Here is a 14,416-nt window from a genome sequence, read left to right on the forward strand (position 1 = left end):
TGATCTCTATCAGCTGGAGATCAGTTGTAATAGCAGGAGATCTCCAGCTAGTTCCTGGAGATAGGCAACCCTAGTTGGATCCAACCAATAGTTTGACCCTGTTATTTATTTATTTTTTTTAAGGAAGGGAGGCTGTAAGACATGTAAGTAATGTCTTAGCAGTTTTTCGTGCATCCTTCCATTTTAGGGGTCCTTGCAAAACCTGTATCCATGAACCAGTTCTTACTGGCTGTTTATGTTTTACTGCAGAAGCCTCTAATACGAAACCACATTTTTAATCATTAGATGAGGGAGCCATGAAGCATTGCCGGCAAAGGGTGGTGGTGGTACAACGGATGGGTTATTATTTGAAATTATGTACATACATTATCTGGTCTCCAGTAAATTGTTTAAGAGGCATGTCTGGGTTTCAAAATGTCTCCAAGGCTAGATAGAATCTAATTCAGGAATTAAGTTATGTAATATAAATTATCTGGCCTAAGTAGCCCCAAAATGATGGCCCCTACATATCACATTTTCAGTGGCTACTCTAATCTTCTGCATCTGTGTGTTTAGCCAGCACCTCATGACACACCAAGACATAATGATACTAATATTAATTTAGTATGTATATAATATTGACAACATTATTAGGCAGTCCTTACGACAGCCTTACAGGCTGGCTCTCCAGGACAACTGGTTGGCCACTGTGTGAAATGGGATGCTGGACTAGATGGAACACTTATGTTCTTCTGAAGGTCATGATTGCCATCCCTGCAATGCTTATAGGGAGACTGAGGTCAATAGAGGCTGTCTCACAGTACGCTTGTAGCAGCTTTGAACTGGGGACATCCTGGACTGGAGAGCTCAGTCTGTTTGCTTCCAACAGTCCCACAATCTAATGATGTGGGGACATTATTGATAGAGTTGCCAGGTCCCTCTTTGCCACCAGCAGGAGGTTTTTGGGGTGGAGCCTGAGGAGGGTGGGGTTTGGGGAGGGGAGGGACTTCAATGCCATACAGTCCAATTGCCAAAGCAGCCATTTTCTCCAGGTGAACTGATCTCTATCAGCTGGAGATCAGTTGTAATAGCAGGAGATCTCCAGCTAGTACCTGGAGGTTGGCAACCATAATTATAGCTATTGGAACTCCTTGGCTTATGTTGACTGGATGTAAAGGAGGTCTGGACAAGGGCACAATTAGTATTTCCATGAAAGATGGCCTCTAAAAAGGGCAGGTTGTTTCTCTGCCATGGCAGGTTGCACTTGCCAAAATTCTTTTTTCTACACAGCTACTGAATGCACATATAAGCCATGTACAGACAAGCCCGTTTTCATTTCATGTTTTCATATAGTGGCATTGTGAGAGTTTTTATCTTGCCCATATTGATTGCTGATGTTCCTGGTTCATTTCTATATTTTATGTCATTTATTTTACCTTATTTCAATATTGCCATTGGTATGCTCTATTCTATTTATACTCCAAACCAATGCAAACAAATACTATAGTAAACACATTTTTTTTAATATTAAAAATGGTCATGAGACAACCGAAAAAGGTGTAAAAACACATGAACACATGAAGCTGCCTTCTACTGAATCAGGCCCTCGATCCATCAAAGTCAGTATTGTCTACTCAGACCGGCAGCGGCTCTCCAGGGTCTCAGGCGGAGGTCTTTCACATCACCTACTTGCCTAGTCCCTTTAACTGGAGATACCAGGGATTGAACTTGGGACCTTCTGCATGTCAAGCAGAGACTCTACCACTGAGCCACAGCTCCTCCCAAAAATTTTCAAAACAAGGATTTTCAAGTTCAAATGGTAGGGCTGCAAAATGTGAAGTTGCTTTACACTGATCAATCTAGCTCAGTATTGTTCTGTCAGGCTGCCAGTGACTGTCCAAGATCTCAGGTAGACATGATGAAGAAGAAGAGTTGGTTTTTATACCCAGCGTTTCTCTACCATAAGGAGTCTCAAAACGGCTTACAATCACCTTCCTCTCCCCACAACAGACACCCTGGGAGGTAGGTGAGGCTGCGAGAGTTCTGAGAGAGCTGTGACTAGCCCAAGGTCACCCAGCTGGCTTCATGTGGATGAGCAGGGAATCAAACCAGGTTCTCCAGATTAGAGTTCACCACTGTTAACCACTACACCATGCTGGTTCTCATGATGGCAGTCTGCTACTCCACTCTTGCAGGTACTACAGGGTGGTCCTATTTAGCATAAATTGAAACAGTACTAAATGAAGGGGACTTTCCTGCTTTCCCTCCACAGCCTATTGAGCCTCCCAAAATCACATCTCAGGAAGTTAAGTGGGGATCTATAATGGGAAGGGAGAATAATCCCAAATCACCCTCTCCCCTTCTCTGGGTAGAAGAACCTTCCACAAGCAGAATTCATAGAATCATAGAGTTGGAAGGGACCGCCAGGGTCATCTAGTCCAACCCCCTGCACAATGCAGGAAATTAACAACTACCTCCCCCCACATCCCCAGTGACCCCAACCCTCCCCCCACCATGCAGGATCCCTCAATCAAAGCACTCCCGACAGATGGCCATCTAGCCTCTGCTTAAAGACCTCCAAAGAAGGGAACTCCACTACCCTCCGAGGCAGCACATTCCATTAAGACCTCAAACTACACATTTTTTTTGGAGATCTGTGATCATGAGTCTTCCACTTTTTATATCAAAACATTCGTAGGAGGTTCCTGTAGTTTCTGCCAGTGACCCTTTAAGCAGATGTGCCAAGATCTGAACCTGGGACTTTGTACATGCAAGCCATATGCTTAACCACTGAGCCACAGCTTCTCCCTGAGTTACTAGAGTGCTGCCCACATTTCCATCTGGCCGCACTATGTGTACTGCATTCGACTCACACAATAGTATCATCAGATTTAAAATCATTCTTGTTGCTGAGCCATAAAACAGGATCCTATGCACATAGTAATATGCTATATGCAAAGTAGTAAACAACTACCTGTACTCCCAGTGGGTTTACTGTTCAAGAGTTTCCAAAAGTGTGCGGTTAGAAGAAACCTATGACTAATCATGCAGTCTTGGGTCTGTATTTCATTTTTTCCCCTGAGATTACGCAGAGAGGCAATGCTTTGCTCTACTGTAACTTTTCTAATTATATTGTGACAAGCAAGGGATCCGCAAGGACTTGCAAGGGGCATCTCAGTCTCCCCTCCCCTACTACATCCTCTTTCCCTTCCTTGAAAGACTCTGTAGTCTCCCCCCTTTTCTGCTTCCTTCCCTCCTTTCTACCCACCTACCAGCCAACGCCTCCCCCCCCCCCGCACTTTCTCTCCTTTAGCTTTCCCTTCTCCTGGCAGCGTCTTCCTGGGAAAACTCTATGGTGTTGGCCACTGGGCTGGCTTTGGGCCCAATTGCACGGTGCCATCCGCTCGGCCCAGTTTCATGGTGGAAAACCCCCACTTCATTTATACACCACTTTTCTCCACCATGGGGATCCAAAACAGCTTACAGCATTCTCTTCTCCTCCATTTTCTCCTGACATCAAGCCTGTGACGTAAGATAGGGTGGGAATGTGCAAGAGGCCCAAGGTCACCCAGTGAGATTCCACAGCAAAGTGTGGACCTGCCAGAACCAGGGTTGCCAGGTCCCTCTTCACTACCGGCAGGAGATTTTGGGGGTGGAGCCTGAGGAGGGCAGGGTTTGAGGAGGGGAGGGACTTCAATGCCATAGAGTCCAATTGCCAAAGCGGCCATTTTCTCCAGGTGAACTGATCTCTATCGGCTGGAAATCAGTTGTAAGAGCAGGAGATCTCCAGCTAGTACCTGGAGGTTGGCAACCATAGCCAGAACTTAGTCTGAAACTCTGATCACTACACCACACCGGCTTTTGAGGGTGGCTGCTGTTGAAAGGTAGCAAGCAGCCAGGCCTGGGAAATGAATGCTGGCAATACTGCTGTGATTGTAGGGTTGCCAGGTTCCTCTTCTCCACCGGTGGGAGGTTTTGGAGGCAGAGCCTGATGAGGGCAGGGTATGGGGAGGGGAGGAACTTCAATACCATATAGTCTAACTGCCAAAGTGGCCATTTTCTGCTAGAGCTCACTATGTAGATGCCATTTTTCTCCCACTTAGAGAATTTATCGGAGGAGGGAAATTTGGGCTGGTAATTCCCTGCGCAGGGCAGCTAAAAAGGAGGTATAACAAAAGAGTGTAACTTTCTCCTAATCACAGAAATTGATCTTTCTGTTAGGGCCCTCCCAAGCCCATGGGTGGCTGTACCAAAATCTAGACTCAGGTAAGGTTGCCAAGTCCCTCCTGCAACCGGCAGGACATGTTGGGAGGTGGGTACAGGGAGCGGCAATAGGCATCTGTGCGTGATGACATCACTTCTGGTGTGATGTGGGAGCGCCTGCATCCCACCAGGGAACGCTCTTGCACCTGCTCCCAAATCGCCTCCACCCGCCAAACCTCCAGGTATTTCCCAGCCCGGAGCTGGCAACCCTACTTAGGGGTCTTTGACACTTCCATAATATCCAATGTCTGCATGGATGCTTATTTTAGTGGTATTGCTAATGTTACTTGCCTTTCAATTCTCGCTGTCAATTGAAGCCATTTTAGATCAACTGAACTCACAATCTGCTATGAGAAGCAGCAGGAAAGTAGTTTGTCGAGCTGTTTAGATGACCACAAAACTAAAGAACCAGTTATTGAAAGTATAGCTCAGAGGAAAGTGCATCAGAGAGCAGACTGGAAACTGCAAAGGGAAGGAGAGATGAATGAAAAAAAGATGACCATGCATTTTTAGAAGTCACTAATGTAAGAAGGTGAGCCTGTTCTTTCAGCTTAACTGCCAAGCAGGCTCACTTTGAAGCTGCAAATAGCAAAGCCGTAGGAAATTCTTCTTTACATTTCCCCTGCCTCTTTTTTCACCCTGATAATTTAGAAGAATTTCAGCATCACAAAACAACACCCCATTTTAAAGATGTCCCCAAATTCACCCGCAGAAAGCAGTGATTGGGGAATTCTTTGACTGAAAGACCAAACAAAACAGACTTGGATCAAAATGCATTTATTTGTCCCTTTGCACCCTGCTTTTTCCATTCAAAAACCATCCAAGGCAGCTTAGAGGCCTTTAAAAACATATTGGCCAAAACAGAATACAAACGGACAGCAATAAAAACTTACGGCTTGAAAATCAGCAGCGATAAAAGCCGTAAAGATTAGTTACAGTTACAAATGAGTACGACAGGACAGATGTAGCCAGATGCTTAAATGGAAATCAGGATGATTCCAGGTGAATCTCCTTAGGGAGGGAACTCCAGAGCAATTTTTTTAATGCAAAGAAAAGAAAGTTGACAAAAAGGCGAGCAAAAAGAGAACTGGAGGAGCACATTGCTAAAATATTTTCAAACAAACAACAAGCATTTCTTTTAGGGTTGCCAACCTCCAGGAACTAGGTGGAGATCTCCTGCGACAGAGATCAGTTCATCTGAAGAAAATGGCCGCTTTGGCAATTGGACTCTATGGCATTGAAGTCCCTCCCCAAACCCCACCCTCCTCAGGCTCCACCCCCAAAACCTCCCGCCAGTGGCAAAGAGGGACCTGGCATCCCTAATTTCTTTAAATATATCAGAAGCTGAAAATCAGCTTGGGCTAACAGAGGAATGAAAGGACCACTTAAGGAAGGTGGGGAGAGAGCAAAGAAAGTGAAGGAATTATTTGCATATGTTTTCACTGTGGAAAAAGTGGTACCTGTGCCATGTTGGAGCGGTTGTTTTCCAGAAGGGTTCTGAAGAACTGTGTCAAATAAAGGTGACAAGAGATGAAGTTCCAGGGCTACTGGCCAAACTAACCTGGTCTGTAGAGCATATACCCAAGGGTTCTTAAGGAACTCAAATGTGAACCTAGATTCGAGTCCAGTAGCACCTTAGAGACCAACAAGATTTTCACAATATGAGTTTTTGAGAGTCAAAGCTCATACCCTGAAAACCTTGAACAAATGAACACATGAAGCTGCCTTATACTGATGGTCCATCAAATTCAGTATTGTCTACTCAGACCAGCAGCAGCTCTCCAGGGTCTCAGGCTGAGGACTTTCACATCACCTTTCTGCCTAGTCCCATTAACTGGAGATGCTGGGGATTGAGCCTGGGACCTTCTGCATGCCAAGCAGATGCTCTACCACTGAGCCCCGGCCCCTCCCCTAACCTTGTTGGTCTCTAAGACACTGCTGGACTCAAATCTAGCTGTCCTTCTGCGGACCAATGTCTCTGAAAATGTTAACCTGTTTGCAAACCAGGAAGTACAAGGAGTTAATTTCCAGGGGGTGGTCTTTGTGACCCCATGTAATCAGTCTGTTCTTCAATGGAGGCAGTTCACACATCCAGCTGCCAATGACCAACTGTTGTGAAATCCAGCAATGTCCAAGTGTGGGTGAACTAACAATTCCTATGTGATCCACTGGTGCCTTATGTATTTTTTATCAAAAATGAACGTGTACTTGGGGAAGGTGAGGCCTACACACATGAGAGAAAGCAAACTGCCTGAACCCCAGAACACAGTTCCCTTAGTGTTGCTAGAGACTTAAGAAGTGAATTGCTATTGTTTGTAAGATGAAATAAAATAAGGGGGGAGAAATGAGGATGCTTTTCCTTATTCTTTAACTCCTTTCATAACCTCTGAAGACAATCCAGAACCATGCTGTGAGATATTGTGTGGTAGCTCAGTGAAATAAAAATTGAATCCGAAGTCTAACAGCACATGATGAAAGCCATTATTGTCTCGATATCTACATTATCTCCTGCCGCAATGAACAGTGGTAGTGCCGGCCGGTTCACCAAACAAAGAGAAACGGTTTTGCATGATAAAGTAGAACCTCTTAAGAGAAAGGAAAAATCAGATATGAGGTTTCTAACGCTCGAACACTCTAGGACATTCAAATCCACCCATATGAACGAGTTTGTTTAAGAACAACTATGGATTCTGCCTATATTTTTATACTGCAAAAAAAAAAAGTTTCTATCTTAGCATGTATGTTCATGGGCCATTTTCCTGTGGAAACTGATCAGCTCAGCTGCTTGGACTTCTAGCAGCTGTGCCCAGAATCCCAACTTCAGCTCCTTTACTCTAAATGGAAAGAAGCATTAGGCTTATGGTATAACTGTGTTTGCTTATTCACTCAAAAATAAAGACACAAAGTCCTGTACGTTATTGTCATTGGAAATCTATCTGTCCAGCCTGCTCTTCCTCCAAGGTAACATACAAACTCAAGGTGTTCGTTAATATTCAATGATATTTGGTATTCTGGTGCTTGGCTGTCTGGCTTCAAGCAGGTTTCACATCCAGAAGGATGGGCAAAGAGAGTCAGGAGGCCAGCAGGCAGTCTTAGCAGCACTAGCAATGTGCCTTTCTCACAGATTGCTGGACGAGCATCTTCCTTCCTCTTCTTCAGCACAGCATCCCTAGCAGGAACATATCCCCTGGGGTGGCTGGAGATCTCCCGCTATTGCAGCTGATCTCCAGGCGATAGAGATCAGTTCACCTGGAGAAAATGGCAGCTTTGGCAATTGGACTCTATGGCATTGGAGTCCCTCTCCTCTCCAAACCCCGCCCTCTTCAGGCTCCACCCCAAAAATCTCCAGGTATTTCCCAACTTGGATCTGGCAGCTCTACCCGGGGATAGGGTTGCCAGGTCCAGGTTGGGAAATACCTGGAGATATTTGGGGCGGAGCCTGAGGAGGGTGGTGTTTGGGGAGGGGGAGGGACTTCAATGCCATAGAGTCCAGTTGCCAAAGCAGCCCTTTCCTCCAGATGAACTGATCTCTGTCAACTCGAGATCAGTTGTAATAGCAGGAGATCTCCAGCTAGTACCTGGAGGTTGACAACCCTACCTGGGGAACATTGTTGGGCCTGTATCTGGGGAACATCTCTTCCTTCTCTGAGTCCCTTTTTGACAATGGCTAACTTTCAAACAGCAAACACTTTGAGCACTTTCTTTAGCTTCTCTCCAGGCACAGTCACCTTGCTGCTTATGGGCAACAGCAAGCATAAGGAGACTCCCTCCCAGTAGTCCTTACCACACTACTCTTACTTGCTTCTTAGTCCTAAAGCCAGCTAGTCCCCATCACACCCTGACAGGGGAAAGGGAAAACAAAGTTACAACTACACAGAGAACACTGGCAAAATGTGCAGAAATGCATGACGAGAACAAGGCGACCTTTAACGGTCGGGAAAGGCATGCATAATCAAAAGGAAGCCCCGAAGCAGTCTGCAGGGCGACCGTGAGGGAAACAGCCCTGCATAAACTGCCATAGTGACCACATGTATCTTCATACGTACAATGGCCATGTCTGCAAAATACATGTAACTCTACTGCCTCCAGGTTTCATGTTTTCTCTCAGCTGACTTGAGATGATTTGAATCTGGCACACTTCTAAAAAGGATGAAAAGACCTCGCTTCTGCTGACAAGCACAGTTCCTTTGAGTGCGTTCTCTTCTGTTTCTGGGCTACAGCTTGACTTCCTGCCTTCAGAGAGTACCAACAGCCTGAAGTCTCTCTTTGTCAGAGGCGTACCTGTACGATCAAAGCATTTGGCGGATGTTTTGTGGCCTGGTGGGGAGTTGCAGAGAATTCACATTTCAGCAAAGTTTTTTTCAGCTGCTAAAATGGCTTCTTTGGAGTCATGACTTGCCCCCTTCCCTACTTGACTTTCCAAACTAGTAGAAGAAGGAATGGGCAGTGGCTCAGTGGTAGAGCATCTGCTCTACCCTGGCATCTCCAGTTAAAGGGACTAGGCAAGGAGGTGATATGAAAGACCTCTGCCTGAGACCCTAGAAAGCCACTGCCAGTCTGAGTAGACAATACTGACTTTGATGGACCAAGGGTCTGGTTCAGTATAAGGCAGCTTCATGTCGTCAACCTGGGGCTTTATTCTGAGCTTTCTCATGCTGGCTAAATAGATGCCTGTGTGGAATGTGTGATACTATTTATTTGTATGGATCTATTTCTCCACTCTCATTCCAGAAGGTTGGAGGGGCCATGGCTCAGAGGTACAGCATCTGCTTGGCATGCAGAAGGTCCCAGGTTCAATCCCCGGCATCTCCAGTTAAAGGGACCAGGCAAGTAGGTGACGTGAAAGACCTCTGCCTGTGACCTTGGAGAGCCGCCGCTGCTGGTCTGAGTAGACAATGCTGACTTTGATGGACCAAGGGTCTGGTTTATTAGAAGGCAGCTTCATGTGTTCAAGGTTTCACTATTAAAAAGCATGGAGTAAAAAGCCAATTAAATAGTCTGGTTAAATTATGAAAAAAAAATCCTTGAAATCTTATCTCCAATTAAAAGTTTCACCCCGACTACTGAAAAAGATACAGGTCTTAAAACGCTATCACATTCCCAGGTGGTTCATAAAAGGGACTGAATCAGACACTACAAAAACAACACAGTACTCTAAACAAGACGAGATACAAAGTCGTAACAGACGGCCCCTCCTGCTGTAAACATGTTCCACCTTTGAACATCTAAAGAAGATCTTAATGTCTGCAACAAGAGTATGCACATAGCAATCACATGACCAGATCCCACCTAATATCTGGGAATTGACAAAATAATCCATATGCCCATTGGGAATTTAAACTCCTGTGTGTATGTTCTGAGATGGAGAAGAGGTGAGGAACTAGCAGATATGCTCTCCTTTCCCACCGTGTCCGATGAAGGGAGCTTGGACTCTTGAAAGCTTACACCATGAAACTCTTTTTGGTCTCTAAGGTGATACTGGACTCGAATCCAACTGTTCTCCCTTCCCATCATCTGCTGAGGTGACCTTTGTATTGTCCAATGTGGCCCAGTGAGCTGATTCTCTTTTGCCAGTCATCTTGGTGCCTCCTCAGCAAAGTGCTTGGTCTTGCCACTCTGATAAGCAGAAATAACAGCCAGGCTGTAAGCTGCAATGGCATCAAACAATTCTTTGGACTGCATCTTTAGATGAGAGACAGTTGCCCCCTTTCAACACCTTCATCTCCTAGGGTTGCCAACCTCCAGGTGGTGGCTGGAGATCTCTCGCTATTACAACTGACCTCCAGGCAACAGAGATCAGTTCCCCTGGGGAAAATGGCCGCTTGGGCAATTGGACTTTACAACATTGAAATTCCTCCCCTCTCCAAACCCTCTCCTCTCCTTAGACGTATATGGTTCAGATGCTCCTAAATGTGCAACACTTTCCACTAAAAAAGAGCAAGGAGGCTGAACAAATTAGGTGTCTTCGGAGCTGTAGGCTTATGCTTTGTGACAATATATGTGTTAGCGTTGCCAGCCTCCAGGTGGGGCCTGGAGATCTCCCAGAATTACAACTGATCTACAGATGAGAGAGATCAGTTCCCCTGGAGAAAATTGCTGCTTTGGTGGACTCCATGGCATTATACACAGCTAAGGTCCCCAAATGCCCACCCTCCCCAGATTCCACTTCCAAATCTACAGACATTTCCGAACCTGGAGATGGCAACCCTAATATATGTGGGTCCTTCTGCAATTCTGATGTAAGGATTATTGCTAGCTGGGTAAATGGCCACTGAGCTTGGTATATCTCTGTGTTGTGAACTACTCAGCCCCCTTAGCAGTTAGTTAAATTATCACTACCAATAGTAGTTGTACAAGTAATTATAAGCATTAATTTAGTAAGTAATGGCAACAATTACAGTTGTGATTACAGAAAAAGGTGAAAAACTGAAGATGAGTAATAAATTAAAAAGAAAAGATGAAAAAGTGCTAAGGCTTAGACCCATAAGTTATATGGAAGTGTACACTGCAGGTATTATTTACATCTGATCACTAGGTTGGGTAAAACAAAAAAGCACCATCTGCCCAACCGCATTTGCCTTCCAGGAAATCAAAATGAGAACGGATGTTATCTGGTGCTGCTTATTTTCATTCTTTTCTTAAGTTCAGTTCTTAGTACAGTAGGTTTAGGCACAAGGAAGAAAATAAAGCAAGAATTTGCTTTTTGAAATATTTTGGCGTACATAGATGGTTGATGGTATTTATTGATTCTGGATTTTAAAATATAATTTACTCTGCGCTGGAGGGTTGGGCAAAGTGCAGCTCTCGGCTTCAGACAAAATTTCCTATCTTTATTACATAAGATCAAGTATTTCATTGGAAACACTAGAAGATTAACCTTGGATTTGGTAATATGAGGCATGTGCTCTGTTGTGTATGTGGGTAAAGTACCGTCAACTCTCAGCCGACTTATAATGACACCTGGTGGGGTTTTTAAGGCAAGTGATTAAGCAGAGGTGGTTTGCCATCACCTTCCTCTGCAGAGTCTTCCTTGGAGGTCTCCCTTCCAAGCACCGACCCAGCTTAGCTTCCGAGATATGAAGAGATTGGCCTACACTGCTCCATTCCACATCCCAAGTGCTCTGTTCCTGATCTAAAAAGCTAGAAGTATAGCACTCATCATGTCTTAGACAGAGATACTGCTAAAAAAGGGATCTTTGTGTTGAGTAATCTCTTCCAGCTAGGGCTGCCAGGTTCCCCCACCCCCGACCACTAGCGGGGGATGGGTGGCATAGGGTTGCCAGATCCCAGTTGGGAAACTACTAGAGATTTGGGGATGGAGCCTAGGGGTTACAGGGACATCAGCGGTGTACAATGATCATGAGAGGAAGGGCATCTTGGCCATCTTGAGCATGGAGTAGGGGGTCACTGGGTGTGTGTGGGGGAGGTAGTTGTGAATTTCCTGTATTGTGAAGGAGGTTGGACTAAATGACCCTGGTGGTCCCTTCCAACTCTGTGATTCTATGACTCTAGTGCATCCTCCAAAGCATCCATTTTCTCCAGAGGAACTCATCTCTTCAGTCTGGATAATTCTGGGGGATCCCCAGGTCCCACCTGGAGGCTAGCATCCCTACTTTCAACGTATAGGATCGCTTACCCTTTGAGGTCATCATGCTGTACATTCCTCACTTCAAAGAGAACCACAGTACTTCAGTGATTACTAGGGTTGCCAGGTTCCTCTTTTCCACTGGTGGGAAATTCACAACTACCTCCCCCCCACACACCTATTGGCTGGAGGTCAGTTGTAATAGCAGGAGATCTCCAACTAGTAACCGGAGGTTGGCAACCCTAGTGATTATAGTGTCAGAACAGACTGGAAAGATGCAAGTTCATATCACCACTTAGGCCATTTCAAGTCAGGAAAATGGAGTTTGTGGGAAGGCTGAAGCTTTACTGGTTGCTACTGAGGGGGCCAAAATACAAAGTGTGATACTATAAGTTTGGGGGCAGAAGTGGAGAATTCAACATATATTTCCATTCTAAATTGGCTGAGTGCTATAGTAGGGACATGGAATTCAGATCTGGAATTCACAATATAATGCCATATTAAGAATATTCCCTAAATAGTTGAATGCAAATTTCACAGTTCCTGATATTCAGAATCCCATTGAAAGCAGCTGGGCTGCCCAGGAAATGACAGAGCAAAATACTGAAAGTTCCTGATCGGGATTACCATGATTTTGCCAGGGAAGAGGAACTGAGGTGAGAACAGAGTTCGATGTCTCATTGTGCCTATGGAGTCTCAAAGCAGGCCCACAATGGAAAGCGCTTTCTCTTTGGTCCTTCCTAACTGAAAGGTGGGCACAGCTGCTTTCTAATCCCCTCACAGCCCCCAGGCTGTTTGCTGTTGATTAATGCTACACGCCTTGAAACCCCCGTATCCTTTCCTAAGCACCTCATCCAACATAGGAGGCCCACTCTATCCCTTACGGTATATACTTACTTAATACTTAGAACTAAGATTCAGGATTAGTAGATTCATAGATTAATTACTATAATTTAATAGGAAATTCTACATTTAGTTTAGGCCTCTTTGGGGGTATGTGAGGCATCAGGATGAGTTTTTTTTAAAGAATAAGATTAATATAGATTAATATAGATTAAAATTTATAGACTTTGTGTGTACTCTCTGTATATGTGTGCAACAGCCACTTTTTCTTGCTTGTGTTCTGCTACAGCAGAAATTGTCATTCTTAAGGCAGGGTGAGCTTGTGCATAGGGTTGCCAGGTCCCTCTTCGCCATCAGCGAGAGGGTTTTGGGGCAGAGCCTGAGGAGGGTGGGGTTTGGAGAGGGGAGGGACTTCAATGCCATAGAGTCCAATTGCCAAAGCGGCCATTTTCTCCAGGTGAACTGATCTCTATCGGCTGGAAATCAGTTGTTATAGCAGATCTCCAGTAGTACCTGGAGGTTGGCAACCCTACTTGTGCATAAGCAGTTTGAGGCAGTTTCCTGTTTTCTGAATCCCAAGAACTCAGCAGCCATTAAGGGATAGCAAGTTATGGTGTCATGTGTGTGTGTAAAGTGCCGTCAAGTCGCAGCCGACTTATGGCGACCCCTTTTGGGGTTTTCATGGCAAGAGACTAACAGAGGTGGTTTGCCAGTACCTTCCTCTGCACAGCAACCCTGGTATTCCTTGATGGTTCCCATCCAAATACTAACCAGGGCTGACCCTGCGTAGCTTCTGAGATCTGATGAGATTAGGCTCCCCTGGGCCATCCAGGTTAGGGCTATGGTGTCATAGTAAAGCACATAGAGATATCAAAGGCGTAAGTCTCTGTACAAAATGTTTTTTTTTCTTTTAACAAAGTTTCATTTCCATTGGAGGTTGCAGCAGTGTGGAAGAATTAATGATTAGGGTTGCCAACCTCCAGGTGGTGGCTGAAGATCTACAGCTATCACAACTGATCTCCAGGGGATACAGATCATTTCCATAGAGAAAATGGCCACTTTGGCCATTGCACTCTATGACGTTGAAGTCCTTCCCCTCTCCAAACCCCACCCTCCTCAGGCTCCACCCCCAAAATCTCCCAGTAATTCCCAACCTGGAGCTGGTAACTCTAGTAATGATGTGGGGTCAGCAGTTGTGGAAAAGCAATCGGACATATTTGAGCTATTTCAGACCCGATGAACAACTTGGCTCAGCCTCTATGTGTAAGAAGGATGCGAACTGAACTACTGGGCAATCTAGTACCACTGGTTTCAACAGTGGTTGAATGCTTCTAGAACCTTACCAAAAAAAACAGCAGGAGGCAATAGCCCTTTACTCCCAGTTTCCCCCCCCCCCACATTTGGTATTCAGAAGTACACTGATTGTGAAAATGAAGGTCCCCTTTACAAAAGTCATATTTTAACAGTAAATAACAGAGACAAGATTTGGCCAGTTATCATGGGCTCCCAGTAGGGTAGTGACCCCCATGGCGCAGAGTGGTAAGCTGCAGTACTGCAGTCCAAGCTCTGCACACGACCTGAGTTTGATCCAACGGAAGTTGATTTCAGATAGCCGGCTCAAGGGTTACTCAGCCTCCCATCCTTCCAAGGTCGGTAAAGGGGGTAAAGGGAAGATGACTGGGGAAGGCACTGGCAAACCACCTGGTAAACAAAGTCTGCCTAGTAAACGTTGGGATGTGACATCAC

The sequence above is a fragment of the Euleptes europaea genome, chromosome 6 (genome assembly GCF_029931775.1).
Source record: "Euleptes europaea isolate rEulEur1 chromosome 6, rEulEur1.hap1, whole genome shotgun sequence".
NCBI classification, from domain to species: Eukaryota; Metazoa; Chordata; class Lepidosauria; order Squamata; family Sphaerodactylidae; genus Euleptes; species Euleptes europaea.